The 18,921-nt window shown below is 24.4% G+C and overlaps 1 long non-coding RNA gene across 1 annotated transcript in view; it reads left to right on the top strand.

Moving 5' to 3' along the window:
* Positions 1-18,921, top strand: part of LOC113556657 — a 216,655-nt gene that overhangs the window by 86,516 nt on the left and 111,218 nt on the right. The window contains exon 3 of the long non-coding RNA XR_003405539.1: positions 12,827-12,865. This is a non-coding gene — a long non-coding RNA (uncharacterized LOC113556657). The remainder of the gene's footprint in view (positions 1-12,826; positions 12,866-18,921) is intronic.

The raw sequence follows: 18,921 nt of genomic DNA, 5'->3' as shown, positions 1-18,921 counted from the left end.
GATTGGTTTTGGAAATAATCGGTCCCAACTACAAATCAGTAAACGCCATGATTTTTCTCAAGAGAACCTAACTAGAAAAATGTATTTAATACCTAAAAATAGTTATGTTTTGTAATTTAATATTGTAAAATACAGTTAATTCAAAACATATTCATTATATATTTTACTCCCTTGCATAATCATGTAAAATAACAACATAGCATAAATAGCTAATGCTCCCTATTTTTGAATCTTAAACTTGATAAAAAAAATATATTTATATAATACTTATATAATATACATAATAAATAATGTATCTAGTTACTAATTACTAGCATTAATTACTCTTTTTTAAATATTCTCAGCGATAGTATAGATAATTTAGATACAGAGGCTCTGTATTCAATATTTCCGAAATATTATCCACATGGAATAAAATAAATTCCACTATGGCGGGTACCGATTTAATTGATATTGTTGGTGTAAAGTCTAGACTGTTATCTAAGAAAATTTACATAAAAAAGACAACAAAACACAATCGCTACAATATTATTAAAGTACAGTATTGTACGCATTATACACATATTATTATATAATTCATATCACAGTTTTAAACAATTTAAGATTAATGAAGGTTTGAAAATAATAGAAATATTCTGAAATCACGATATGGAAATAGTTTGTATATCGTTCGAGTTTAATTATATTTATATTTTGTCTTACTCCTTCTATTTGTATATGCTGGGACAAAATCACTGAAGAAAATCACAGAAACGACTGATAAGCGGAATTACCAATGGGGTTCGTAAATCTGTCACGAGTTTTCCGTCCTACGTCGGAATGACAAGAAACATTAGTGGTAGTAGTCGTTGTAGTTGTACAATAACAGTAGTACTTAGGATAGTACGTATATTAGTAGCAGTATAGTCGGTCGTGAGACAGTGAACGACGACGGCGACCCGTATTAGGAAACTTTTCTCGTTATTCTCAGCCGTTTCGCGAAATTATTCTCGACTAAAATGGTAATTCAGTAGTGAAACGTATTTCATTTTTATTGGTATTAATTTTTATCAACGAATTTGATTCGTATACAAATAGAGCTGTTTCAAATATTTCTTGAACTCGCATAAAAAACGTCGGTTCAAAATTAAAACAAAATTATATAATTCTTTATGATTTTTAGTACCAATATGAATACAAAATAGTTAATTATAATTATAATAGTTATATTTATATTTGAATAATGTCTACAGACAATTTTATTGTAAACATAAGAAAGTAAAATTGTGTGACGTTGAAATATGTTTCATATTATAGAAATTTGAAATTCAAAAATAAAGTAATATAAACTGTTGCTGTACGCATCAAACTAAAATATTTTTTCACGTCTATGTTTTATTACGCATTTTTTTCATAAAATGCTCATAAATAAAACCATAATATATTTTAAAATTGAAATAAAATTGTTTGAATTCCAAAAGAATAATATATATATTGTTTACAAACTAAAATAATAACAACAGATTAATTTCAATTTAAAGAAATGAATTAGTAATTTAAATGTGAAGACAAATAAAAAATAAGTAAATACTAAATACTAAATTTACTAAAAAAAATTCATAATCACCAATTTCGATTAAAAATTAGGATTAGTTATAATCCAACGCTACGTTAACATCATATCTTACTCTTAATAAGATTTTAGATTCTGAGCGGAGCAATAAATAGGTATATTGATTTTATCATGATGTATTACAATTAATTACTTCTAATATAATAAATAAAGCGTTTTGGAAAAAAATTACATCGACCATTAAAATACTAAAAGTGAAATAAATTACTTTAATAGCTATATCAAAAAGACATATTACTTGGTGATATAGACTGATAGGCCGTTTCCGCTTATAGAACCGTTTTTCCGTTTACAATTATATATCATTGAATTCAATTTGAACACACCTATAATAATGACTCACTCGATACCTAATTACAGCAGAACGGTATCCACTTACCTACCTTTTTTCTTTTTTTTTTAATTAGGTAATTAAAATTGGAAATGTAATCAATATATTAACTTTTTGAATGTTCGTTGATTAATATATTTACAGCTTGATATATTTATATAACAAAAAATTCATTATGTATAAATTGTCTAATTTTTTTTTTTTTATCATGATTGTATTTTTTACTACACCAATCTTCATTCATATTTTATATGAAAGTTCAGACAAGTGGAAAATAGAGTAAATGAAAAAAAAAAAATATTGGTGTCGATCACGCCAAACACCTAAAAATTAATTAATCCTGATTGTTTTTGTTCAACGAAGGTTGGAAAGTGGGTAATTACGTAGTTTACATAAGCTTCAAGATTGGCCATTTTCCGAAAACGGCGAAAATGCTTTTAATTAAGTTTCCCCTTCAGTCGGTCTGCCGATTGTTAAAAACTCAAAGTGGATAAATATTGTCTCATAACTGTTTTCACAAGATAAACTATACCTAAAGTCTGTTTGGGAGTGTCACAAGTTTAAAAATGGAAGCGCAGATGGCTCATGCGAATAAACATGTCAGTGTGAACATTTAAAGTATATATAAAGTAATATCGCTTTAAATTGTACAAAAGTTAAAGTTTTAATCGCATGCTTTGGTACAATGTGTTAAATTTTTTACGAGTATATTTTATTATACTTAACTATTTAAAAAAAAATACATTCATATTTATACTATTGCTACATAATATTTATAATAAAAGTTCTTAACATAGAAATCAATTTACATATAAATATAAAAATTAAAGTTTGATATTTATTTTTCATTGGATCTTAGAATGTTCAAGGGATTCAACGAAAAATAGAAAATTTAAACTTAAATTGTTGTGTAAATACAATGTTGTTCAGAATAATGAAAAGTTACTATTAAAAAACATTATTTCAAAAATAAATTATTCTATTATTTTTAAAATTTTTTTTTCTCAGTTTTTCCTGCGTATAATTCAATAACGAAAATAAACAAATTTATCAATAAAATAATAATAAATGAATATATATATATATTAAATATTCATTAATGGATTATACTTTGTAATATTTTATCATTAATTTTTAACTTTAGTAAATGTGTAAAACATTCTCTCATCTAAAAGAAACTAATTCAATTACATTTTTAATTTTGAGTGTTACACAAAGTACTACTGTAAATCACCTTTGTGATAAATCCGAAGAATTTTAAGGTTATACATAAAAAAAAAAACTCAGCAAAGAAATAACTAGATAAATTGTTTATATACGTAAAAAATGTTTTGTTACAAAATCAGCTTTTATTGAAAAATATATCACTGTGCGTGGATATTAATTTTGTTGGTAATAAAAAATTGCTCTCTTCTATACAGATTAATAAAATGTTATATAATAATATCGATATCATTTTGAAATAACTTTATTTTAGATTCTGAGCAAAAAGATCAAATTTCCAATATGATAATTATTTTTTTTTAAAGTATGTAACAGTACTTAACTGTAAGTAAAAATTACAAGTAAGTAGTAAAAATACTTCAATTTTTAAAATGAGGATAGTCTCTGATAACAAATTGGACTTGTTAGTACTTTGGAGGGTCAAAAGTAAATTATAATCAGGTAAAACAAAATAAAAATGAATTAATATTAAGGAAAAATAACGATTTTTACCTAAATCTAATTTACCAATAAATCGATTTTTTTAAATGTAATTCGAAAACAAATAACCATATTTATTGAAATTTTAACCAATTATATAATTGAATTTTTTATTTTCGATAATATTTTCAAAATATTTTTACTCTTTTTGAACTATTTATAGTCATAAAAAATTTTTTAGTTTTTTTTTTATATATAAATGTTAACTAAAAATTATTCACTGGGTAAAAGATGCTTAAAAATTTGATATAGATTTCCTCATAAGTTGTTAATTTATCAATTAAAAAATATCAAAAATCTATTGTGACCTACATAATTTTCTATAAGCGCTTAAAATTTCAACTTTAACAAAATTGATAAAAATTGATAAAACAAATATTACGTATTAAACAAAAATAAATTATAACTTGAAAATAAACTATTATGTGTATACATATTATATAGTATTCATCTTATACAGAATAAATGAGAATTTCAGAATTATACTTGTTCGTTAGTAGGTATGTATTGGGTAGGTAAATACTATGTGCAAGAATCTTAATATTTTTTATATTTCTTTTGCGTTCTTTAGAAATAATAATATACTCTTTAGTAACATTTTGTGACCCGGGAAACTAAGCGAATATTTCAAAACTTCATATCAAACGAATTCGTGAAAAATATTTAGAAGTTGTATGAGTAATTTGTCAGCTTACCAAATTTTCAATAACTTGTAGTAAACTATTCTAACCACATTAATATGTATACTATAAAAGAAGCAGTAAAATACTTAGTTATATAGTAATATTGTTTAAAAAATATAATTTTAATTTTAATTTTAATCTATATATATATATATTATATGGTATCACTACGGTATACTATATTGCAGTATATTACTATATTAGATGTTATTATTTATTCTTTACTTTTACCATGTATCAATTTTTACGAGTTTTTATTACTTTTTATTTTTAATTTTTTACTCACTATATTAATATCAACGAACCTTATACATTATTATTTTTATGTTGAACATTGTTAGTTTTTATATTCAAAACCAGTGTTTTATATTCATTTTTCTTTTGAGACCTATTAAGATCAAGTAGATTACTTGCCGTTTTCAATTTCAAAATATAAAATTTAAATTCACAACCTGTTAGATTTGTTAGTGAAGGCACTGTTTCATATTCATTGTAAAAATGATTGAATTCTGATTTTAAATTAATTTATAATCATATTATGTATTGTTAAAAGAGATTTATAATTTTTAAATCATACAATCAATAGTTATTTTTAAAAATAACTCCATACCAAAGTTATATGTATTAGGTGTTATAGTGAATTATTGCAAAATAAAAATTAGTTGAAGACAATAATTATATGATATTTTATAATTAGAAAGTCTATATAATTTATAAAATTAGTCATTTAGTTGAAAAAAAAAATCTAAATTATTATAAAATATTTATATTTGTTATATAAAAATAAAACAAATGAATGATAAATTGGTATTTGATATAAAAACCAAAACGTACCTACAAACGTAATCAATAGTCTTGAAAAATTTTTAAAACTGGGTTAATTTTTTCGTTTTATAATTACAATAAAATTATTTCATATATAACTAAAAGAAGGACAAGGAACAAAAAATAATTGCTAACTAAAATTATCCTTAAATGAAAGTATAATCTATTTTATACATTTATTAACTACAACAAAACCAATAACCCACGTAGTGTAAGTACTAAATATCATACGATATTAATAATTTAGTATACCTTAGGTGCTTTTTCCATTCTTAAACATTTTTTTTTTTTTTGGTACATAAACCCATTATGGCGAAACATATCGATTGGAAGATAAAGATGAATTACGTTCCTATAACATAGTCACAAATTCATATAGCGCACAAGTATTATCGGCATCATATTATCCACCATGTTCGATTTTGTGCAATATCATATCCAAAAGTAATTTCGTTTGAGCGCAATAAATGTATAAAAACCTTTCGAGTTGAGGCTTAACTGATTATCTTTTGCCAATGTACATTGTACATTAGCTTGCGTGTTCGTGAACCAACGTTTAATTCACGATGATTTGCTAACCATCACACATACGTTTATCAATTTTAGGTTTTTTTTATCTCTCCATATTATTTTAGTTGTTTAAGATTATAATAACTATATATAATTACGTTCTATACAATTTGTATATACACACTCAAGATAAACACGACCAAAATGCATTAATACCATTCGGAGGGAACATATATTATATTTATTGTATTTGCTTACACATGATTGTTCCAGTTTCTTCGAAATAATCAAATAACGACTTAATGAATATTCAACCGTAATACAATGGTGTCATTTATCAACACAGTGAATTTATTAATTTTGTGTAATTTTTATAATTAATTAAAAAACAAAAATACGAACAAGCGTGAATTTCCAAGAAGCCGTTCCATAGTAACGTTATATTATTAGTCCAAGCCTCAAATAAACGTTTATAATTATATAGGAATAATAAAAATTAATAAACTACAATTGTATTATTAAACAAATTTTCTTCTATCTATCGACAAAATTATTTTTATTTATTATTAATTTTTAAAATTTATAATTACTTTACAACAAGTAAAATCGTAATGTAGAATTTAGATGGCGTGATAAAACATGGGTGAGAAAGTTATCTATTAAGAACACATTGTACTACTACAGCATGATTTATGGATGTTTTTAAAATCAATCGTAATAACAATTTAATCCTCTCTGGGGATCACTAAATATATTTGAATGGACTATTTTTAAAACAATAAAAATAAATATGTAAAAATAATAATATTAATTTAAAATAAAAAACAAGTTTAAGTGGTAACAACCAGTACATCAATGGTATGTGCACCTAATTATATAACATTAAAAATTACTAATATGCATTTCTCAGCGTTGTAAAATATATTATTAAAAAATTAATTTGTATGCAATCAAATTTTTGAGTTTTTATTTTAAAACAAACAAAAGTGATTGATAAAATAAATAAATTCTTATTTTACCAAGAAAGCCATTCGTTGAAATATCCATTTGCCTAAAGTTCCATTCGCCGAAATGCCTCTTGGTAAAATAATAATACATTATTATGTCTGTGTATAGTATTATTATGTATATTTTAAATATTTTACAACAAGTTTTGTCAAAACTTTACCCTATATTATACGTATTTTACTTTTTGAGATATGTAACTTTATTTAGTTGTAAAAGTGAAAATATAGTTTCTTTAAACTTTTCTAAAGATACTTTTTTTAAATTATTTTATAATTACCTATAGTTTGTTCGCCGTTATATAAATATGTTTGCATCAGTCAGTATTTCGGGATAGATATTCAAAATTCCTACTTAAAAATAAATTTTTTAGGCACCAAGTAAAAATAAAAACCAATTTCTAATCAAAAAAAATTAAATACATTCTCAATCAAAAAAATTAAGTATTTCAAAATAAAACTATTAGACAATTTATTTATGTTTGCTTTAAGCGTATTTCAAACTCGTTAGTTTTTGTAGTGGTGTCATAAGAAAAGATACTCAATTGTTTTATGTGCAAAAGTTTTGGACTTTATTGAAAAACGGTTTTATTCGAGAACAGTTTGCGCTACTCCTATGTAATAAATTATTCTGATCTCCTACATTTCCGAAATCGTGATATTGAAACTAAATAATTTAAGTTATATAAATAAAAAATACAAGTAATAGTAGTAATAATAATTACTGTTTTTATATTACGGTAGACGTAATGTATAAAGTGTGTACATAATAGAAATATACGTGATGATTGCAGCATAATTCTATTTTTATATTCTAAAATTTATTACTTTAAAATATTACGAACAAGATTTCTTACAAATTAAACCAATAATTTTGTTTGCCTTTTATATTATGTTTATAAAATCTATGACAGTATTTATTAAACATTCAATAGGTATCTTACATTTTGCTACGACCAATTACATACTTTGAAATAGTAGTGAATCTAGGATTTGTTTTTTTTTTTTTTTTTGTAGACCTAAAATTTTTCACGTTTATTGTATAAACACAATTTCGGATTTTATGTTAGTCCTTAAAAATATAATATAATTAATAAGAACTAACAAGGGTCCAGGCCCCTAGTGCTTCGTTTAATCCACCATTGATTCGAGCTATAAATCATTAGCAATTTAATGTTTTGGATATTTTTTGTAGATATGCATCTATAATATATACCTTTTATTCACTCTAATAACACACAATTTTTAAATATTTGACGTATTTTTTTGTGATCATTCATATGTTTTGAATACTCATATTATTATTAATTCACCGGAATTTTTAATAATATGTTATTTATAAAAATAGAAAATCAACTTTGAAACTTCAATGAATCTACTCATTCATTAAGGTATTCTTATATTATATTATAATCTAATTTGTTATATAATGTGCGTTGGTATTTTTCGAAATTTTAATTTTTAAATATGATATAATATAAATATTCTCGTAACTACTTTAAACATTTTTATATCGTAACACCAATACACAAACAAATGATATTATTACTTTTGAGTTCGATAATAAGTCAATTTACTTTTTCATTAAACTGTACAACACAAAATTGTTCAATAGATGTACAAAAATTTACTATGTTGTATGTTTATTGTTCATAAGATGAAAACAATACATACGCGCGTAATATCCTCTTAAATGAAATCAGTAAAACCAAACAAAAATAGGTATTTATAAACCATATATCAAGGTTAATTGTTATACATTTAATAAATGATATACTATATATTTATAATTAAATATATTAATTTAATATAATGTAAATTTAATTTAAATATCATTCCATATATCTTAATAATCTAAGTATACTTCTTTCAACAATTATGTACTAATATCCATGTATAGTAAAGTTGATAATGAAATAATAAAACAAATTCATGATATTTTGTTCATAATTTGTTGAGTATTATATATACATATACATATATATACAATATGGTTAGTAGTTGATTTTCTTCATATAAATCTGGTTTGATAATATCAGTTGCCTATTTCTCTATTCTTCAGTTGAGAACTGTCAGAAACAGAACATTGTAACTAGTGTCCAAAAGAGAGATTCCTTGGTATTTTTTGACTTTTTCCGGGTCTCCCTTTTTAAGATCGGACATATGATTGCCATATTTCAGTCCGTCGGTATTTTTTTCTCTATTCCATACATTTTAAATTAGCTTCAATTTCAGTTGTTCTTAATTGTTTGATCGTCTGTTTAATTATCTAGCTCTGAATGTATGTGGCCCACTCCTGCAGTTTTATCATTTTTTATAGTATTAATTATAGCTTACACTTTATCTAATGTTGGTTCTATAATTTTTGGGTTCGGTGTATAATAGATTATTTTTTTGTAAGGTGTTATGCTGCATATTATTTAAAATTTTTTTAAAAAATCCCATTAAGTGTAGTACTATTTTTCTTAGTGTCTATTATAACTTATAAGATTTCTCAGGTATGATTTTATGATCTTAATTTATAATCTTGTTTTATAGACTTCCAAAAAAATAAAAAAATAAATAAATACGATTCCTTTTTATGTTTCGATATTCTCTATAAGTTTCTTTTCAGCTAATCTTTACTCTTTATTAATATTTTACTAGTTTTTAATCTTGCATTTTTATAGGCATGTATGTACCTATAGTGTTTTCTAACAAGTTAATTTTGCATAAATTGAGCTCCCTGATTGCTTTGTGACATTTTGTAATAAAGTAATTTTTTATTTTTATTTGATCCCAATATTTGTAAGTTCTTTGCATCTACATTTTTTATCTTTATCCATGCTTCTTCAATTTTATTTTGTGGTGCGTACTTTTTTATAAATTTATCAATAATTTTTATTTGATATGTTTGGACTGCTTGATGGGTGCTATTTTTTTTTAATTCTTAACATATGGTATTTGTTTTTCTTCTTCGAGCTCACACACAACAATGGCATTGCCAAATATTGACAGATAGTGATCGGAATCACCATCTGCTCCCCTGTAACTTTTTATATTGGTAATACGTGGTTTATGTTTTCTATTAAATTATATTAAATATTAATAATATTATATTATATAAAATAAAATATGAAAATATTTGTTTAATGTAAAATATTTCACAAAATATTAATTTATTATATAGGTAGGTCTTTAAATATTATTTATTTTATTTTATATTTGATCATTTGTTTTTATTTTTAACCCCTTCTCTCTATATGTTCTAAATAGTTCTAATTTTCTATCAGAAATAGACATAATAATAAATACTAAAAACGCGCATCATTGTCAATTCATCGCCCCATTCAGAAATCTAAAATAATGATTAGTAAGAATAAAAATAAGAATTATTTTAATTTTAATATTAAATATGAAGATAACTATATTATAAGGTGCAGGTAATAATAATTTATCTCCCAAATTGTACTGGGCATTAATAAGACGTGTGACGGTTAAAGGCTGATCATGATGTGGTCAGTTACGTCGTATAATATTTAATCGGTCTATCTCACAATATATCAAATAAAATGATTAGTTTCTAACAAAAACTTTGGGTTATATTCGACTAAACACTAATATGAAAAATTACATTTAAAAAGTTTTGCAAAGCGTGAAAATTGCGTGTCTCATAGTATAAATAGATAATATAATATTGATTAATAAACATAAAAATTAATATTATATAAATAAGATTTATAAACATAAAATTATTATTTTACTTCTATAGATTCCAATAAGTTATCAATATATGTATTATAGTGTATAATGTATTATTAAATGCATCAATTTACTTTTAATAAATTAAAATCAAATTAAGTAACAAATAATTAATTTGTCGATTACAGCATAATATAATATAATATAATTCAATAATTTACATTATTCTTAGAGTTTATATCAGTTTTTATATTATATTTCACAGAATTTTTGACAAAAATGAACTAAAATTACTTTTTATTTTTACTACATTTAATCTAATATTAGTTATAGGTACATTGAGTGACTTGAAAAGTTTCCATCGGAATTTTTAACAATAGTAAATTTTTGAAGAAAAAAACGGCATGTTATTTTTATATCTTTTTCTTTGTCAACCAAATATATAATACTTATCCTATTGTGTCTAATGTAATTTTGATGGCAAAGGTAAAATAAATGAATGGAGACTTTTTTATTGGAAAATCATAATTTTAAAAAGAATGCTGTTTAGAAGAAAGTTGTAAATGGATTACAGAAGTGTGGTTTTAGAAAAATGACATACATTTTTTTACATTTTTGTTGAAATTCATGCCCATTCAAAATTATTTGGTAGTGATTTTTCATTTTTCATCTTGGAGACGAACGATTACACTTAAATTATAAACTTTACTTATTTTTATCAAGTTACGTAAGTGTCATATATTCTGTATGACGTGTAAGGCTAATAATACAAAAACTTTATAAGTTGGCTCAAGTTGTTTACAATTTTAGAATATCCCATCTATGTGTATAAACAACATTTATAATATTTATCACCATGACATTCATGTCTTAGAATAATTATTGTAAATAATAAATAATTTACAATAACGTTATATAATTTTTGGAAAATTAACCCATTCACTTATGAATTATTTTATAGATATTTATCTTTTTTATAAGCTATTGAGTTAATGAGTAATGACACACTATTTAATTAAATCAAAATTTTCAACAAATATTTCATATAAAAAAAAAAATGCCCAGAAATTTATTAGTGAAGTATAATCTTTATAAGCGTATTTTATTCGTGGAATTTTACTAAAATCAAATCTGAGTATTTTTATGAACGCTAACAATAAATAACAAAACTTGTATTTTTCCTAAATCATCACATATTACATTTTCTAAATTTATAGTTTAAACTGTAATAATATAAGCCTAAATATTACCTAAGTTTTATTGTAATTAATTTAAACCAAGAAGAATTTCTAGAGCATTTAATATGTGTAATAAAAAATAAAGACTTATACAACTGTAAATACTGGAAGAGATATAATAATAATAAAAAAATACTATTTTTTTATATCATCAATTAATAATTTTAGCGTTAAATATTATGCTAAATTAATAATATGAAAGAAACGTATTTTTATCTTGTTTACACCAAAAATATTTCAATCTATCTTTGCTTTATAACGATTTATCGATCCATTTCCACAATCTTATTAAAAAATGGATTGTAAAAAAAAGAATGGATTTATAGCACCTTAGACGGAAGTTATTGTTTCAAAAAATCGTTGCAAAACAATCATAAAATAAAATTCTTATAACACTACAAAATAAATGGAAAACAGTTAGGATCGTCCGGTATATTATATATTCAAAGTTTCAAAAAACATGGCAACCGATCCGGACATCCGGCGTACTAGGTATAACAGACACAGACTGTTTGACAGCCGGAAAAATTTATGCCAACACGTCCATACCCTTCCTGACACTTCCGGCGGATCGTTCAAATGAATTATGTATCGTGGTGAGGGGTCGGTCGGTTATAACGATAGAGGGACTATCGGTGAAACCGAATCGTTCTTTTTGGTTCGAATTCCTTTACCCCAATACTACACCTGTCACATTAGACAATGTCCAATTCCCACCTATTTTATATTCGTACCTGTTTATCTACCCTATCGTAATGTATAACCAGAATCATCTAGGACCAAAATTAAACTAAAAAATATGTTACGAGCCTTATCATGACTGACAACTTTCCAACATAAATCATGCAGGTAAAATTTTAATTTTATTTGTAAACGAATACTAGTTATATATTTCAATTGGTTAGCATTACATTTCTATAGCACCTCATGTCTATTTCAAACCATATTTAACTATTACACGTGGTTGCTGAAATGAAAATTTGTTAAATTACACTACAAAGTATATAATAAAGACATAAAACGAAAAACAAATAATATTTGTTATAATATATTTCACGAATGACACAGACGCATTTTCTGTACCCTCAACTTAAGTATAAACAAAAGCAAATCAACTCTGTTCGACAAAAAAAAAAAAAATATTAATATGTAATCATCTATTTGTATAATCATCAAAATATGTAAAAATTATATTTTCGATTGAAGTTTATAATATTTTCAAAATTATTTTGTTGCAGATTAAGAAATGCGTTATGATATTTGAATAACAAAATATGGTGAGTATAGTATTATGTATATAATTATATAATATTGTGTATTATTTAAGCAGTTAGTAAAATAAAACCAAACTCTATATAAAATATTAAGATTTAAATAATGTGTTATTTTCCTTTTCATTAAATATTATGTAAAAAATACCTTTGACTACTTACCAACTATTTCAAATAAAGTGGCACTTTATATTATAGTTTTATTTAGAAAAGAAGTTTTGTTTGAATCAAATGTACTTGGATATTGGATATACCTAAATAATAACAATTAAAATATTTTTTTTATTTTTTTTTTTTATTGGTCTTTAAATCATAAAGTTTCTGCTTCGACTTCTAAGGCTATTAGCATTATATTTATACATAGATTATTAAATTTAAGGAAAAAAATAAAAATATATCCAATTTGAATTTAAATAATTGGATGTTATTTATTTATTTTGTAATAGTTTTTATCTATATTATACTTAATATTTCGATTAATTTAAAGAATTTAATTGTGTTTTTTTTATTATTTGTGTTTGGAACTAAACATGTTCCAATGAGGTGTCTTATAGTCAGTTCCTCTCTTTGTTTCTCGTATTTTCTGCACTGTTGAATATGAGTTTGATAGTAAGCGTGATGCTGTATAATTGATACATTGGTGGGTCACCTTTTGCCATCAAATATCCACGCGTCAGCCTTAATTAAAGCTTATAAATTTAAAAATAAGAATATTATTGTGTGTTAGATAATATAGAGTACTTTTATGTTAAAATTTAACACTTATTATAATGTTTTATTTTTATTAATTAATCAAATAAGCTATTAGTAAAACAATACATTACGCTTTAATAAAGTAGAATTAATTTATTATTTATATATTTACATTACCAAATATTGTATTTTCATTTCACATTAAGGGTTTTGGTGAATATATTTTATATTTTATAATGATCCAATATGATTTTTTAATATTATAATTACTGTTATAATAATATAGATAGTAAACAATTTAAAGTTTTTAAATTTTAAAATATTTAGTTTTCATAATCACAAAACTTTGCACAGAAATATTATACTTAAGTGGAAAAAAATAACACATTTTCGTAGACAACTAAAGTTTTCTCTATGAGTTTTGAAATAATAAGTACCAAGCGAATATTTCCTTCACATTTATTAGGAATGAAAATACACGGATGCTTAAATGTTTTATAAAAACTTATTAATATATGTTTTTTTTTTGTATAAAAAGTAAAATATGTAATAAATTAATGTAATACAGCATAATAGTTATGTACTATGACTACACGAGTACAGTACAAGAAAAGATATTATTCTTTTATAATAATATTAAATTTTAAATATTTATTATTTTTTAATAGTTTACGTTATTATAATTATACTTTATACAAGAAAAAAAGAGAACTTAAATTACAGTTGAATTTAGAAAGTCATATATTAATATGTTTATTAAATTTCAATCATATTCTGATATAAATTTTTTTCATTTTTCAAAATTGAATTTAGTTTTGTAATCGCGATTCCCTTCGTGACCCGATATGGATAGATATATTATAGAATATAATATAGCTATATTATTATATGACTTCATATTACCAATATTATATAATTTATTATTATTATTATTATTATTATATTCAGTGATATCGGTGATATTCGATCACTTGTAAAATATGATATAAAAGGATTATGAGTGTATTCACTTTTCAAAAGTATATCGTTTGATATAAAAAAAAGAATTTAAACCTTTATACGCACAGGTTCATTTTTTTCTCTACAGCCAGGGGTTTTGACATTTTTCGTATTTGTCAACGTCTATTTACCATAAAGTTTGAATTGTTTTGAGTCTTGATAAATACGAAATATATCGCATACATTCGGTGTGTATAATACGGAAAACAGGGTCACACTTTTGCTGGGAGTTCGCACGATTGTTGTAATATAATATGCACGCGCGGTGGCCGCGGTACGTGATCGACCGATGCGAATAATACGTTTATATGGCTGGGTAGTTCTAGGTACATAATATACGTACAGCGACCCGATACTGTGACCGATCGTATACCAAATACGACCGTGAACAATAATAACGATAGTTACGACTTTGGAAAGTTTAACGCGCGCCGTTGGTGGCATTGTCATCAGTGGTAGGTGCAGTGCACATTATATAGATCGCTGAAATGTTTTACGGCACACCGCTGTATATACGCAAACGGCTCGTAGACTGTATTATAATAATATGACATCATAATATAATAACGATAATAATAATAATAATTCGTCGACGGATGCATTTTACGCGCCTTTGGCGCACTTTTTACTTTAGTTTAACGATCGCACTAGTATTATAACAGTATGCGTGAACGCCGTGTATGTTTGATTTTCGAACGGCGAAACTGACACGCGGTGACGAATATATCAAATCTTTAGTTGAGAAAACTTTTTAATAGCATCACGAAGTGAGAGATAACAATATTATTCCCTATCATAATAATACGACAAAGTATACGTAAATCTTGTGATTGTTTACTAAAAAAATTATCTTTATTATCAACTCGTTGATTTCCATAAAAATTATCGTAAAAGCAATTGTAACTATTATAATATATTCCAAAATAATATAAAAATAGTGTGTTTTTTAATAATACTTATTGAGGAGTTTATATATATATACTTAATACAATTAATGCCATAAATATTGTTTCAATAATTTTGATAATTTTGTGTTTCAAACAACATGAGAACATTTACAATATTTTAATTTTAATAAATGTCATTTTTTATGCATATTGAAAATCCTGCTTAATGGAGCATAAAATATAATATACTGTGTTCAAAAAACAAATAGTAAAATGCATACATAAAACAAAATTAATTAATTTTTTTTTTATTTATATTTGAGTATACAATTTATAGTTCTTAGTATTCTTACACTACAACACCTCTTATTATATTATATATCTATATGTACAATTTCCACGGGCATATAAACGCGTATATAAAACTTAAAGCTATTTTTTGCCGCAATTATATTGCGATGTTAAGATTTCGTGACCTAACTACCTTAACATGTTATATTTTTTATATTACTTACATTTCTTGATAACGATGGTGGTTGTGTTTTAAAATAATACTAGATAAATATATTAATATATTTAGTAATATATTTGCACAATTATATATTAGATACATCAATTTGTTTAAGATAGATATTTTGAGTAAAGCAATGACTGAATATGGTTTGGTTGATTTGAATAAAATATTAAAATTTTTTGTAATTACGATATTTTGTTGGAATGTATTTTACCACAACAAAAAAAAATATTAAAACTGACACGAACACTGTTCTCCTCTTTTTTCTTTAGGTAATGTACGCATTTTATCATTAATGATTTAGAACAAGTTGATAGACATTTTTTTCGTGTGTAATGGATGTACTCAGTAAGGACATCAGATTAGTATATATTATAGTTATATTAATCTAATTTAGTATTGAAATCTTTCACCAATGCCATATCATATATTATTATAATGTTAGTTATTTTTATTTTTCGTCATATGTGGTTGACTAAAAAAATGTCACCCGAATATAGTATATAGTATTATATATTAAAGTGGTAGAGGGATTTGGTGGTTAGTATGAATTTGTAATCAAACGCGCTGGCGGTTGTCCCCGCGAGTATAAACGAGCGAATATTTCTACGGAATAACTAACACCGCACGTATTACAACAATAATAAAAACGTATATTACGCTAAAAGGTCTGACTCACCAGTCCGTTCGTCCCCGTGGGGTCGTCTCCTCGGTAGGAATGAGCGGTGTTACGGTCTGTCCTGAACAACAAACAACGGTCGCCGCCGGGTCTCCTCCGTATTATATTGCCACGCAAAATTAGCAGCCAACCGCCACACACGTGTTAAGTATAATATTATACAGGGCAAGTTACCGTATTTTCTCGTTTTTCGCGTAGCTAACACAAAATAACCTAACCTAACCTCGGTGGCTCATCCTGTACAAAGTATTTATTTTATATGTCCTCGTATACAAACTCATTGGGCTCTGCGTGCCATTTTATAAACATAATGTCAATGCCGGTCGAGTCGGGTTATTAAAATCAAATATAATATATATATTTATATATTTATGCATATTGTGTGGTCCATTTCGAGACGAATACGAAATAATTATACACGGATCACGATTTTATGAATTTTGATGGTTCTGTGTTGGTTTGACGCAATATTATCTGTCAGTCAATAAAACGCTTGGATAAATATTCGTTTTACTTTTTAATTTCAGTTGATAATATAATATTTACATTTACATTTATACATGCTTGTCTATCGCAGATTAAATTTTATTAGATTTGAACGATTCCATAATATAGTAGGGTAGTAAGTATAATCTAATAATATTATATTTTTTCATTAACCGTTTTTAATAGATTATGTAGTGGAAGCACCAGTGTATTGTTAGTTTTCTTAATTATATTCCAGACAGGTAACAAAATGTTAAGGATACGATATCTACAAATTAAATATATTGAACTTCACGTGTCATGACATAGTTGAATGCAAGGTTTAGACTCTAGAGTTCAACCACTATTCATTTATTCGTTACAATAGTTCTGATAAACAACTTGGTAGATAAACGCTCGATAATGGTTTTACATGGGAATACTATTACTATGTATATTTGATGTACTTGATTGAAAAAATGCATTACTTTACTATACATGATTTTCACAAACACAAATTAATTTACACAAACACTACATGTGTTTAAATCAAATAGTATATAGACTTTACTTTTATTATTTTCATTGAAAATAAAAATGTACGTGGTCTCAGCACTATATAAAAAAAAAGTAGAAATATTTTTAATTGTTCCTTTATCATAAAAAGTTCAACATCATTAATTTTAATTTAATAAAACGTAAACTGAAATAGTGGATCCAAAATCAAGAGAACAAATTTTTAATGTCAATGTTTTACCCGAGGATATTATTATAAAATTGATAACCCTAAAAGGTAAATAAATTATGACTCGTATAAAAACTTGAACACTATTATAAAATTCCACGACGATCAAAAATTGAATAAGTTTTTGAAGTAAAACTTCTTCTTCTTATGTTACGGCCGAGTGAGTTGTCATGTCGAGAAAATAGGATCGTAACAATAAGTAAAACGCTCAGGTGTGAGTGTTACGTTAAGTACAGTTACATTAGTACATTAGCGAAGCGACGATACAGTATTTCATTTTTGCCATGCTTTTTATCGTCTATTGAAATTCATACTAATCGTTATTAAACACATTTGTATACACATTTCGGATACGATCAGTGTGATCGTCCTATTGATAGTGGTGAACATAAATAATAAATTAAGTTACAATAAATTATTTATATTTCAGGTAGGTAGGTGATATAACATTATGTTATCAATATCATATCATATTTATGGAGATTTTTTGACGTATACATTTATTTTAACACGTAAGTTTCAATCAGTAAATTAGATAATTCAATATCATTTACAAGGAATAAATTGTTTTATATTGTTGTTTTTCTAATTTTTAATAACATTAAACATTAAAATAACAAGAAAGCATTTAATCATTTTCAATATATATATATATATGTTTCAGAGAATTTTGTAAAGAAAATATTTACTCATAACTACAGTATAAAAAATAAGAAAACATAACCTTAAAATGTTTATATTTTAAATTATTATAAAGTCTACTGACTGGTTCAAACCATCGACTGTATCCTAAAACTAATTAGTTAATTTTATGAATTATTTATCAACTTTATTATATCAATCAAAATATTGTATTTAAATTTTAAATTAGCTATTAAAATATCTAATATCAATAACTCAAATATAAATTATCATTCAATTTAATATATTGATAAGTTATGTTTGGTTATATTATGTTAAAAAAAAAAAAAAACAAATTCAGGCCAAGAACAAATTCAGGTTTTTCAGTTTAATCGGAATTAGTTGCTTATATTGACCATAATATGACCAATTATATATGATAATCAACATTTATTTTCT

This window comes from Rhopalosiphum maidis, chromosome 1, assembly GCF_003676215.2.
Source record: "Rhopalosiphum maidis isolate BTI-1 chromosome 1, ASM367621v3, whole genome shotgun sequence".
Lineage (NCBI taxonomy): Eukaryota > Metazoa > Arthropoda > Insecta > Hemiptera > Aphididae > Rhopalosiphum > Rhopalosiphum maidis.
Note: the sequence above shows the minus strand (reverse complement) of the source record. Positions and strands in the feature narration are given on the sequence as shown.